Source organism: Scardinius erythrophthalmus (genome assembly GCF_964197995.2).
Source record: "Scardinius erythrophthalmus genome assembly, chromosome: 14".
NCBI lineage: Eukaryota > Metazoa > Chordata > Actinopteri > Cypriniformes > Leuciscidae > Scardinius > Scardinius erythrophthalmus.
The window spans coordinates 30498648-30512950 of record NC_138234.1 but is presented as its reverse complement, the minus strand read 5'-3'; the positions used below and the strand labels follow the sequence as shown (position 1 = coordinate 30512950).

At 34.8% G+C, this 14303-nt stretch overlaps 1 protein-coding gene across 3 annotated transcripts in view; it reads left to right on the top strand.

Moving 5' to 3' along the window:
* The first annotated feature begins 1033 nt into the window (after positions 1 to 1033).
* The window catches only part of LOC308701384 (semaphorin-3D), a 53687-nt gene continuing 40417 nt past the window's right edge, over positions 1034 to 14303 (top strand). Inside the window, exons 1-2 of one of the 3 annotated variants that reach the window (XM_081383642.1) lie at positions 1034 to 1422; positions 1941 to 1973. The gene's annotated coding sequence lies outside the window, so the exon portion shown is untranslated. The remainder of the gene's footprint in view (positions 1423 to 1940; positions 1974 to 14303) is intronic. The other 2 variants (XM_081383644.1, XM_081383643.1) reach the window with 2 other exon arrangements.

Below are 14303 nucleotides of genomic sequence, written 5' to 3'. Positions count from 1 at the left end.
TATATATATATATATATATATATATATATATATATATATATATATATATATATATAAAGTGCATGGTATTTGCTACATGTTAACAGATTTTCTTTAAAAAAATAAATACAAAAAAAGGTGATATTTTGTCATATAATTTGATAGTGCTTAAAAATGCCTTTATATTTCTCAGGCAATGTTTATGTCTGAAAGTCAGTTCCTGTATAGACGGATTTTGGTAAGGGAAAACCTGTTATATATTTAATAATTAATAATTCATACATAACTTCCGTTCATCCTAACTTATAAACTAAACTAAAAAAAGTTTTTTTTTTTTTTTTTTTTAAGATTTATGAATTTCAATTGCGTAGTAAAATTCCATCCAATTGAGTTGAATAATCCTACTTATTATTCATATTATGAAATAAGAATTTTAAATGAGAGAAAAATAGAGCTTATAATATTTTGTATAAATCTCATGGAACAAGAATGAACCATTTATGTAATTTGCATATTGTAAACATATTTGATTTATTTATTTTTTAATTTATGAATGTGAATCGCAAACAAAATGGTAAATTCCCTTGTTCCATTAATATTGGAACTAATATTGAATTAATATTCCATTTTATTAAGCTCTAGGTTTTTAGAGGTTTTTTAGTTTTTTTTTTTTTTACTCATTTAAATGTCTTAATTCATAACATGTAATGATTATTCAATTAAATTTGATGGAATTTTACACTTTATTTTTTTTTTAAAGAGGCTTAGGGCTGGTTGCACAGACAAGGCTTAGATTAAACCAGAATTAGGTCTTAGTTCAAGGACATTTAAGTAGCTTTTATAAACGTGCCTTAGAAAAAAACATCACTGGTGTGCATCTTGAAATAAAACAATGACACTGACAAATTGTTAGATGTAAGTGCAAGTTGCTTTGAGTTAAAACAGCTCAAACATGCATTTTAGCCTGGGACTAGGCATCAGCCTGTGAGTCAGTGTATATGGGGTAAGTTGTCACAAACCTCTGTTAGACAACACACATCGAGCTTTTTAACTTACATATAACTGGGATATGTGACAACTAGCCCCGGTGCTTCCAAATATAGTGGCTTTTAGTAGGACACCGAATGTTCCCATCAAACGGAGACTCTACTGTCCTTCGGAAGTTGCACTGACCTGTTATTGACGGATAAACAATACACACTTTTATAAGTAACACTCATGGAGCGCGTGATTAGCACACTGGACGGATATGACAGGTTCGGAGAGGATCGCGCGCTGCTTCAGGAGGAGTGTCTCGTGCGCTCTGGGCGCGCGCTGCTGCTCGTTTGTGTATAGTGAAGGAGGTGCGGACAGCACGCGCGAGCATCTTCACAGGACTCACATCACTGACATTACAACAGAAAGTGGAATAAAAGCGTCAAGAACGAGGGGGAATAACACTCGGTAGGTTTTTAAACGTTGTTTGTGGCTATTTCGCCAACTTTAAATAACCACGGCACAGTATAGTGATGGTGTAAGGTGATAATACCATGGTACTTTGATGAATTTACCATATCATACTCATATTATTTACATACTTTTTTGGAGTTCTTTAAATAATACCATGTTTTACTACGGTAATTCGGCAATACCAGGGCACATTTGGCACATTTTTAAGTGAAGACTGCAAGTTTGATATTGTATTTGTTTGTTTATGCAATATAAGAAATAATGGGGGTTTGTACGGGTATGGTTTCATGTATACGTACATTGCATTTATGTTTTACCTTAGAGTTTCTGAGACCCCAAACTGAAGTATCTGTTGAACCGAAGATGTAAAATGATTAATGGAGGACTTTTTAAAATGCGCTATTAAAGTCAGAGTGCACCCAAAAATGAAAATACTGTCATCGTTTAATCACCAGGGGTCCATCTACTGTTTGGTTACTGACTTTCTTCAAAATATCTTCTTTTGTTTTCAGCAGAAATTCGTACAAGCTTGGGACAACTTGAGGGTGAGTAGATGATGACAGAATTTTCATTTATACACTGTAAAGTTGCTTTCTTACATTTTTAAGTTCAATCAACTTAGATCTTTAAGTCATTTCAACTTAAGTTACATAAAACTGACTTAAAAAAATAGTTCAATCTTGTATAAAAAGTTGAAAATTGCTTAACTTATTTGGATGAGTTAAAGCAATGTAAAAACATATGTTGTCATAACTTATTGATACTTTTTTACAGCGATGAACTATCCCTTTAACAGAAATGCAAAATAATTTCACACTGCAAAAAAAAAAAAAAGAAGTGTCAACCTGTTATTGCTGTGTCTGAGCTGGTCAAACATCAGGGTTTGAGTGTTAATCATTTAATACCTCAAAACAATTCAGTCTGATATCGAATACCTTGTTTTTACAGTATGTACAGTGTAGCTTTACACAACCTCACATGTGGACAGGACAGGATGTGCATTGAATGAATTTAAACGTTTGGACGTCAGTGATGTTCATTGTCCCCTGATTCTTTCCTTTTCCTGTTTGCTTCATGTGTGTATATTGTGCTACTCTGATTTGTTTGTTTCCGTCCTTGTAAATTTCCTCTCAAATATAGGCTAAGCTGCTGCCTTAAATGTTTAAGTACAGTCAACTTGGATGTTTAAGTCGTTTCAACTTAAATTACATTAAACTGACTTAAAAAAATGAGTTGAATCTTGTATAGAACTTGAAACCGTTGAAAACTGCGTAAGCTAAAGCAATGTAAAAACATATGTTGTCATATATTGGTCATATAATATTTAACAGTGTAGGAATGTTCTGAAATGATCTCGAATCATTGTGATTTATTTGATTGGGACATGTATTATAGTAGCATTTTAGATGTGTTTTAAATATAAAACTTTACATTTACATAAATAATTAAATAAATAAAAAACATTGATCTCAATTTAAATATTTTTATTATGAGGAGAAAAACGACCAATCAGAATCAAGTATTCCAGAAAGCTGTGAATTCCCATAATACCAGCGTATATAAAACGTATACGAGTTTTGTGAAGTCGCCGGATCCTTTTATCAGATTCCCTTTGATTTGAAGACGGATGGATTTCGTTATTGGGATGTGTTGTGATAGTGGCTGTAAGCTCTTGTCAGAGAGGGTTTCTGTTTCACACCCACTCTGAGCACTTGAAAGGGAGAGGAGAAGCTGACAGATTGACTGTGATCCGAGTCCTCACGTAGAGCCACATGAGGAAAGCCAGGCGGTGACCGCGAGACCCTTATCTGTGCCGGCCAGCACTGCTGCCTCGCGGGACGCAGCTATTGTTGTTTTATCTGGAGTGAGCTTTGTTCTGCTGGGAACAATAGCTGGGCTCCCTGTGACTGCAGTCGTACATTATGATTGTTCAGTCAGTACACTTGAAGTCACTTTCAGCACGCACAAAGTTACTTTGCCTCTAGCTGTGCTGTGATTTACCAGTCAAAACAAACCTACTCATTCTTTATTATTGCTATATTTCACACATTATTTAGTATTTTGTAGCATCCAAAAATGTGACATAATCTTGCAATGTTTTTTAAACAGTATTGAAGGGCACTTAAATGGATATTTCACCGCTGGAAAGATGAATGTGTATTTAAACTGGGTCATTTATGAAGTAGAAATGTGAAATTATTTTAGAAGTTGGTGTCTTCTAGATTTGAGAAAAGCCAGAAAATGTATTTTTGGCTCATGTGGATGAAAGACAACAACTCCCAGAATGCACTTGTCCTACAAGGCCACTCCCAAGCCACGCCTACCGGTTACAGAGGGCAGTATCTGAAGAAATTATACAAGTAGGCTACTAGTCGACTCGAAACTGAAAAGACGCCATTTTATCGTTAGATCCTTCTATGGGTGGGTTAAAACATGCGGGACGAGCTCCTACCACTGGGTGTAGTCTCTCGCCTCTGGACAGAAAAGCCTCAGATGATGCTGAATGATGATTTTTGCGTCATCAGAGTTTTTTTCCAGACACACAATACAGAAATCTCTCGTCTCAGGGGGACATGAGGGAGGGAAGCACGGTCATTCGAAAATACTACCGGGTTTCTTCTGATACAAAGCTTAATGCTAATCGGTGAAGTATCCCTTTAATGCTGGACACTTTCCGCTTCAACTCATCCGCTTGCCCCAAAGCCATAAACTTTCATTAAAAGTAACAAACCTTTTTTTTTTTTTTACAAACTGAAACTGAAATGATGTATTTTATCAAATAAGGTTTAATTTTTTTGATTGTTTTTATATAATTTAACTAGCTATATAGACTTTTTTTTTATTGAGTGAAATTATTTATTTTACTAAAATATATTTTTAATTATATTAAGAGATTTTTGAGATTATTTTAATTTAAGTAACGATATACATATTTATTTTAATGCTAACAATATATGTGCAATTATTTTAAAGTATTTTTATTTATTTTATAGAAATCATTTTGATATACCTAACCTTTTTTGTCTTTTTACAAATCGATTGAATTTCTTTATTTTATTAAATGATTTTATTAATAATTTCTTTTATTTAAATATTTTTTGTTTAGTTTTTACCAATTTTATGTAAGTGTTTAAATATTTTCAGTTGTTTTTCAATGGTTTTAATTTAATTAACAATATTTTTATTTATTTAAATAACATGTCTTATGCAAATTTAGTGATAATATATATTTTACTAAACAATTTTATTAATAATAACTTTATATTTATAATACAGCTGTCAAAAGATTAATCGCGATTTATCGCATCCAAAATAAAAGTTTGTGTTTAAATAATATATGTGTGTGTACTGTGTATAATTAAATTTGTATATATAAATACACATACATGCTTGTATATATTTAAGAAAAATGTGTAATTTATATATAAAAAATTATATTTATATATAATATAAATATATACAGTATATGTATGCAAATATTTCTTATATATACATGCATGTGTGTGTATTTATATATACAAAATAATTATACAGAGTACACACACATATTATGTAAACACAAACTTTTATTTTGGATGCGATTAATCGTGATTAATCTTTTGACAGTCCTAATTTATAACATTATTTAACAACATATTCTTGTTTTAGTTTTACAAATAGATTTTTTTTTTTTTTACAAATTCTTACACAATTTATTAAAATAATATTTTAATGATTTTTAATTAAAAAAAATTGTCTTGTTTGTTTGTTTGTTTTACAAATTGAATGCAATTATTTATTCTAATAAAATATTTTTATTATTATTATTATTATTATTATTATAAATTATATTGTTATTAATTCAATAAGATCTATAGAGCTTCTGTTTAACCTGAAATATTCCTTTAATTCTTATTTTAATTCTCAATTTGTGTTTTAGGAAGTTAATAATGCCTATAATTGCTTTTATGATTATGGTTTTTGGGTTGGTTAAACGTTCAGATCTCGTGCCCAGAGGACTTGTGGTTTTTTGATTGAAAAATTCTTCCACTGTGGTTTCCACTGCGGTTAACTTGGCAAAAACGGCAAAAGAATCAAAGCGTTTGGGGATTCTGGTTTGTGTGATACCCATCTGACCAGCTGAAGTTTGTGTTAAGGATATCAGATGACATTTTATAGAGTTTAGGGAGAAGTTATTCACCTTTTTATCCCTTGTGATGAATCATTTCACTTTTTGGCTCTAGAAAATCTGATAGGCCTATATCAATGTCCTTTGTACTTGCTATGCATATCTACAGTTTCTTGGGAATGTCCCAATCTTAGACTGATATATACTTTCAGATCTGTTCCGGATTATCTGAGCATCTGTATCTGGTTAATGTCTTTCTCTCTTACACTCTTCTGTTGGCAATCTGCCGGTTCTTATATATCAATTTATTTTCAAGATCTTTCATCCAGACATGCATTTGTGATTTACCGCCATGTTGCTGATAGTCCTTTTGAGTTTAAAGCCAAAGTTGTTGCTTTTTATATTGATTCTAATAATTATAGTTTACCAAAGGGACGAGAGCTCAGATAAAAATTTAGCCCCATTTAACCATTTGAAATTACACTAGGCCTACTTGTAAAAAGAAAAACATTTTTTTTATTCTATTTTTTTTTTTTTTGACTAACACTGAATATAGAATGGATAGACAAGTTCAAACTTTTGACCGATTCATTATTTGTCCATTTACCTCCTAATGTAGTATGCAATGTAAGGAAAAAAGTTCTAGAAATAGTAGAGGACACAGACCACCCAACAAGAAAGTCACCAATGCCACTATCATTCACTCATGGATTAATAAAGCTTACAGTAGAACCACTGTGAATAATTCTGGAAATATATGGGGGGAAAAAATAACTTGTTCATCTAAAAGAAATCCTTTTCCCATAGAAAAAGCTCATTTGCTCTCATCCATATGGAAAAGAGGAATCGGATGCCAGCGTTGATTAAGATTTGCCTCATGTTCGTTTGTTGCAGATGAAACTTCTTGTTATGTAAAAACACTCAAAAACATGCCTTTTGTAATCTCGAAATGAGATTATTTAATAAATAAATAGATAGATAGATAGATAGATAGATAGATAGATAGATAGATAGATAGATAGATAGATAGATAGATAGATAGATAGATAGATAGATAGATAGATAGATAGATAGATAGATAGATATACAGATAGATAGATAGATAGAGAGCGCGACAGACAGATAGATAGATAGATAGATAGATAGATAGTGTAGTACACTGTAACTCTGAGGTGTATAGGTGTTGGACCTGGATCTGGGGAAGTTGGCCAGAGCTGCAGATCAGTCGTGATTGCACTCAGGTGTCTGTAAAAGAATCGCTCTGAATGTGCGTGTGTTGGCGGGACAGCAAACAACATCCTGAGTTAATGACTCAATAACCCATTGTAGTGCCTCTCTATTATCTTAATTAATTGGCCCTTCTCTCTATCAGCTCAACAATAACAATGCTCTGGCAAACATGGTACTTCCTTCCCAGAATGCATCTGTTCGAACCTGCTGTCTGGCGCCAACCCCAGGAAGGTCATAATGAGTCTGGAAGTGGCTCCATGTGGGCCAGGGCGAGGGGAAGCTCTGTCTAAACACCCAACCAGCTGTTTCGACAAATAATAGTAACTTCGTCATCATTCAGCCAAACTGAATTCTTCAGCCAAGCTAAATTCTGCTGTGTTATGGCTTACAGAACCCAAAACAAGCACGGTTATCATTGTAATACCAACTGAGATTTGCAATGTGTCGATCATGATTCATGTATATATTTGTCTTTCATTGTTTCTTAGCGTTTTCATTGTAATCTGCAGCTGTTTATTCTTCCAGAATTGGGACTGAGTGTGTGGAGCTCCACAGTAAAAGTTCAGAATAGGGAACAATAATTATATAATTATATACTGTAATTAGGGAACAATGTTTGCATGTGTTGTTTTATAATTTTAGTCACACACAAAAAGACTCAAGAAAGCTCATGTATTCACACTGGCAGTATAATGCTATATAAAGGGAGCTGATCAATGTAACATCTACCAGAACACTTTAGCCACCATATTGATAACATCTCACATGTAGCATCATGGTGTTCACTTTTGCACAGACAAGACATTTTCTTTAGAAAATGTAAAAATCAAGCATAATCTAGCCTAGTTTTGCACTTGAGACTTTGGACCCCATTGACTTTCATTTTATAGACAAAAAACAGTTAAAACGGTCTTCAAAATATATTTTGTGTTCTGGTGAATGAAAGAAAGTGTGTTATTTTTTTTTCCGCTCCACTATAGTGGTAACCAACTGAATTGCAAAAATAATGACGAGCTCCACCAAACACAAACCAGCTCAGTGGGGAAAAAAGTAATGCAATTATTATGTTACATCTTACAAGCTACACAACACTTTCAAAGTGAAATGTCCAGTGCTAAAATGTTTGGTTTTATCCGAAACAGATGGATGTGAATCTGATTTTTGTACGTATCGCAGCTGTTCGTAAAATGAAACGTTCAGTGAGTGGAGCTAAAACGTTAATACTCGATAATAAACGAATTTGAAAATGATGTACCATACACTAAATCTAACCTATAGTGTTTACAAAAGCAAACGTGACATAAAAATGCGTTTCTGAAGCAACCATGGTCCTTTTGACCCGTTCCGAGCGGGAACGGTTATCCAAGCTAGATTTAAATAGTCAGCAACAGCCATCGCAGTATCATTTGCTCGCACAACTTTTATAAACGACTTGCTTTAAATAACCGTTGCACGTAACTTGGAAAGAGAAATGGCTGTATCGTGGTCAGTAGACGATGGGGCGGCGCAACTATAATAACGGCGCGGTCTATAATCCCACCCAGTTTGAAGCGGTGCTACACTGGAGTGGAAAAGCAAACCGGTTACATTTGGTGCCGTGACCCGGATGGGAATGAGGTTTAGAGGAGAGAGTGTAACAGACTCGGAAAAGCAAACCGAGCCAAAGTAAAGCGAGCCGAGCCGAGTCAAACCACACAGTGAAAAAGCACCATTACTGGCCTATGTCTGTTACACTCACACCTCTAAACCTCACTCCCACCCGGGTCACGGCACCAAATGTAACCGGTCTTACTCGACCTACTCCAAGCGGAATTCAAACCTAGGTCTCCGGCAAGGGAGGCGGGCACTAACAAGGGCGCTAAAGATCACTAGTGCGCCTCTTGAGGGGAGTGAGGTTTACGCGCACAGCTCTAACTGGCCCACGTCCGTTACACACGCCATTTTAGCTTGCTTCTACAAGGTGTTTCACGGGACTCGTAACTGAATTGACTCAAGTGCAATGCTGTATCAGGTGGGCTACCAAGCAAGTTTACTACAACAGAAAAGCCATATATATGGAGCTGGTTATGTGATGCAAAGGTCAAAATGTATTAGTTCACAAATCATGCACTCTTGTAAAGGAAGTCACAACACATGAAAAGAAGTCTTTAGTAATGGATAATCTAGTCCTGTAATCATAATTTGTGTGAAAAGGAGTAAAACTTGCTGGTGTTTTACTGCCTCTAGTTGCTCAGATTACAGTACTGGCGGTGCAGGAATCCCACACTTAACCTTTACACCCTAATATCATGATACAAATTTTCACTAGACCTCAGAGACTAAGGTGTCTTGGACACATATATCTGATTAGCCACATCTTCACATGCCTGTCTAAACCTCCGAACCCTGCGTTCCAGGCCGTCATATAGCGCTCCACCCGGAGCAGGGATACTAGCATCCCCTCTGGCTGGATGACCCTTGAGGTCCCGGCATGTCAGACAGCTCTGCGGGGATCCCTACCTCCCGGAATGGGGCTCTCGCTCTGTTTTCTCATCCTTTCAAATGAACGGCACTGGAATTCTTCAAGGCCAAAGAGCCAAAGATAAATCAAGTGAAGATTATAGAGGACTGCGCTTCTGCAGAGATAAAAAACAAAAATCATGGGAGTTGCTATCATTCGTGATTCAGCTTCTTCTTTTTTTTGTAGCGTCCTACAAGCCTCATTTCTTTCGTAACTGTGATGTGGTTGATGAATTCAAAGGTATGAGGATCTAATAGTTTTAGTTAAAAGAATAAAAGCTGTCCTCGTAATTTAGTATCCCGCTCACTATCTGTTTTGGATTAGGTGTATTTGTGTAAATCATCTTCTAAAGTTATCGCTAGGCTAACTCCTGTCGAGGGCCACATGCTGTGGAGATGCACTCTTTAGTTTTATTATGATGCTTGACCTGTTCTGTTTCATCTCCAGGACCTGCAAATTGCTCTCAAAGGCTTATCAGAGGGAATTCGAAGCTATCTGTAATTGGCTTTAATTAATGTCCTCTCAGTTTCTGTCATGTGAGGCAAAACAGAGTCCAAAACAACCCCTCTAATTTAAATTTATCGCTGCTGTAAATTCAAGTCCCCTCAAATGCCCTGGGAACATGGTAGTGTACAAAAGAGCGTCTCTGGAAATACTTTGCTTAATTCCACTGGAGTAGCTTAATCATCACCAGACAGAATCTGCAGACATTTTTTTTAGATGATATGCACGTTTTTTTTTTTTTTTTTTTTTTTGGGGGGGGGTGTAATCTGTGGAATATTTATTTATTTTATTTTATTATTTTTTATTCTACTCTATTCTATTCTATTCTGTTCTATGGAATGCAATGCAATGCAATGACTTCAAGTTCTTTGTAGGTTGATCTCCCGAAAAGTGTGACCTGTGTGACACTGTTGTGTTTAAGCATCCTGACAAGGCAATGCATAGATCTTTTTGAATTGGATCATTTCATTCCTGAATGATTCGTTCATAAATTTGAATTTGTTCGAGCGGTTCAATTCAGTGACTCTTGAACTGTGCCTCTTTTATTCATGTCAACAAAATAATAAATATTCATGAAACTAAATATTAGTTATTAGGTATTTTAGTCTATACAAGCTTAATTATTAATATTATAATATTAATTAATAAAAAAAAATTGTTTTATTGATTAATTGAAATGAATATATTAGTAATTAAGCTAATTGAACTGTCTCTTTCGGACACGTCAACAAGATAATTAATAATAATTTGACTTCATATTAATTAATCATTATTAATACTTACTACACTATATGCTTAATTAGTAATTGATATCAATTAATAAAATGTAATAAAAGAGATGCATTGAATCAGGTCTTTCAGACACATCAACAAAACTATATATTAATTAATAATGATTCATTTTAAATATTCTCTTAGCTTGATTATTAATCAAAAACTAAATCTTAATAAAAGAGACTCATGGACTGGAATCGAGTCTCTTTCAGACATGTCAACAAAATTATTAATATAAATTATTCCAAATATTGCTGAACTATCATTAATTTTAATTATTCTATAAGCTTAATTATTAATTAATACATCATAATAATACCAATAATAGTAATACAAAACAATAATAAACAGTCTTTATTTTTGCAATTGTTTTTGATGACTCAAGTGGGGCAGAAAGGCCAATATGGAAAAAGTGGCAGATGTTTTCCACTGGTGTATAAATGAATCCCCTTCTGTTTCATATTGGGACTGTTCTGCAAACACAAATGCTCAAAGGGAAAAGCTCCTCTCTCTCTTCTCAAACGTAACAATAATGCGTTCCAAATACAGCATACAAAAGCCTCAAGCAAAAGGAAGAGGCGAAAGACAAAATAAGCATGCCATTTTAAACAAACTGGCTCCACTGTCAGTCTGAGTGCAGTCCGAGCGTCAGTACTCGAGGTTGCTCCACAGGGAACCGTGACAGCCTGTTTTATGGCTGGTGTGACTTCCAGTGCCTGGAATGAGGTCACCCGGACCACCAGGGAGGAAAACACACGATAAGTCTGTATCATCTGAGCAGGAGTTTGTTGACATTGTCAGTGTGGTCAGACAAATGATGAGCGTCGCACAAGATAATTGTTAATAATGACAAAATGATGAGATAATTAAAGAGGACTTTACTGACATTAATGTGAATATAAAGTCTGCCTGCATTAGAGAAAACAGTCATTTTACCCATATAAACAAACCCGTATGATTTTTCTCTCTTTGTTGAGAGATTTTATTATTGCGCTGGCCGCTCTTTTCCATGTAGTTACAATGAATGAGAACCGTAAAAGCTGCAAAAATGACACAAAAATCACCATAAAATGTTTGCGAGAAACAGACAGAAATTTAAGTAAGTTACAAAACTCAAGAAACTGATTAATCCGATTCATGAACAAATTATTCAAACCAGTTTGATGAACTGAGTCAACTGATCAGAAGAACAATTCACTCAAGAATTGGCCCACCGACTATGTGAGCTAAGGCCTACGCGCCAAACATTTGATCAAGCGATCAGGGTAGTGTTGCACCAGCCTTTCGTAAGTTCTTTCTTAAACTGGAGCGTAAAGTCCACACTAGAGGCTTAGTAACTACTAGTTAGTTTGTAAATAACTCTGCACTTTATTTGGTTGCACCATTTGTTCGTAAAGCAGAACGTAGCCAGTAGGTCGTAAGCTCTCCGTAAAGTAATGCGTAGTCGCATAATATGACGTTTAGCCTCAATGATCCGATAGCAGCCTTCAAATACATGAGCAGAAGTTGTGTTGAAATGGCGTAAATTTCAGATTATCCTTCATTCTAACTTTTTTTGCCTCACGCTACTAACGGTAAAAATAAGTTTCCATTAAATACGATACTTGATCATGAACAACATAAGTGTTTTTATATGTAAATAACATTCAGAAACTGTATTTGAAATTAAATTAAGGGTGAATTTGACATGCACAACATGGACCGATGCACACGGCGGCGCGCTGTTTAGGATGGGTTCGTTTAAAGATAGCCGCTAACAAAGTAATCTTTTCACATAACGTTCTCTCTCTTAAAATGTAAGCGAGTGTAAACGTCAGCATTATCATATATGGCTAAAGAATTGAAGTCTGATAAAAGAAGAGCTTATTGAAGCAGTTCAGTCTGTCTGATATTTTAGTCCAACCGTTACTCCTGATCAAAGGCTGCCGTAAAAATTTAGGTAGCTTCAACTGAGTTTAATGGTGCAACGCAAAAATATTTAGAAGTGCGTAAGTCGTAACTGAGTGTCCATTTACGTCAAAACTAGGCTAAGTTGCAAATTACTCACAGCTGGTGCAACCGGCCCCAGGTGTGTAAAGTCCAGGAAATAATTCAGGTCCAAAAAGAATAAAAAAGCGCTAACTCTTAATCTGAGTAAAAGTAATATTTTTATTATTAAGAGGCTTTTTTATTTGGCCTCTTAAGAAAGTAGCTCAAAATGTATCTTCTGATTAAGACGTAGCCTGTAATAACTTAAACAGCCTTTTAAAGTTTACTAGAAGAAATAGTTTTTACCCAGTTTGTCTTTAATGAAGGGTAATATTGACTTTAAATGAGATGTGACAACAATTTTTCTTCAGTACTGACTTTGATTTCTCCCTGGTGTTTGTGTTTTTGTTCAAAGCATGTTATTTACACACACTTATCCATTATCACACAACAGCCTTTGTTGTGGATCCAAAGCAGGGATGAGTGTGTTTTGTTTGTCTTTACACTGAAACAAGCTGGTTTTAAGTCCAGCAGGTGTTGTCTGGCATTCTCTCATCTCAGACTAAACAAAAAAACAAAGCTAGTCTAGACGGTAATGTTAACAAGCTGCCTTTAACAACTCCTTTGTTGTAAAACTCCCAATATAGAGAAGAGATGAGCTTTAATAGAGCGAAACCGTGAACGCCCACCTTTTCATTGGTTCCAGAAGTATTTTTCCAGTGTGTTTGCCATAGATATTGCTAGTGAATCACAGAGATGAGTCACAACATGACAAACTTTAATTTGATCTTGAAAAAGGTACACGGCTATATATTATATTATATTATAAACGGAAGAACTCTCAGTAATTGATAAGTGCAATGTATACAGTATATTAAAATTAATATTAACAGATATTAAGCAAACCGACAACTCTACTAATAATCTAATGAAAGTTATTTGAAATATGTGACCCTGGATCACAAAACCAGTCACAAGTCGCACTGGTATATTTGTGGCAATAGCCAACAATACGCTGTAAGGGTCAAAATTATCGATTTTTCTTTTATGCCAAAAATCATTAGGATATTAAGTAAAGATCATGTTCCATGAAGATATTTTGCAAATTTCCTACCGTAAATATATAAAACATTTATTTTTGTGAGTGAATGCAGCACAATCGTGAACATAAATTTAGAACTTTAAAGGCGATTTTCTCAATGTTTCGATTTTCAATAGTTGTATCTCAGCCAAATATTGTCCTATAACAAACCATACATCAATGGAAAGCTTATTTATTCAGCTTTCGGATGATGTATAAATCTCAATTTAAAAAAAAATGACCCATGTGACTGGATATGTGGCCCAGGGTCACATATAGATGCATCTGGGTGCTATCAAAATAAAATGTTACCCTGATTTTTGTTGTGTTGTTGAGAAGTGGTTCTTTTTAGGGCAGTTGTGATTCTAGGGGCTAAATATATTTACAATATCTATAATTTCTAAAGCTGCATGCATATTTAAATACTTCCATATTGTTAACTATATGAATTTTAATGTGATCAAGCTGGAATAAAACTAGCATGTAGGTTGTGCAAATCAGGATTTCAATGCCTGAGGGTTTTCTGCAGTAAAGTCTTGAGAGGAAATCTCCAACGTGGATCTTATCCAAACAGCTAATGGGAAAATCGTCGCCATCCTTCGCCCGGCAGGTTCATGCTGCGTTTTAAAGAGTGCAGAAGAGGGGGTCCGTGTGCTCCACCCCAAGGTCATGCCACTGTGAAGTCCTAGACTGTTGTTTAGTTGTCCTCC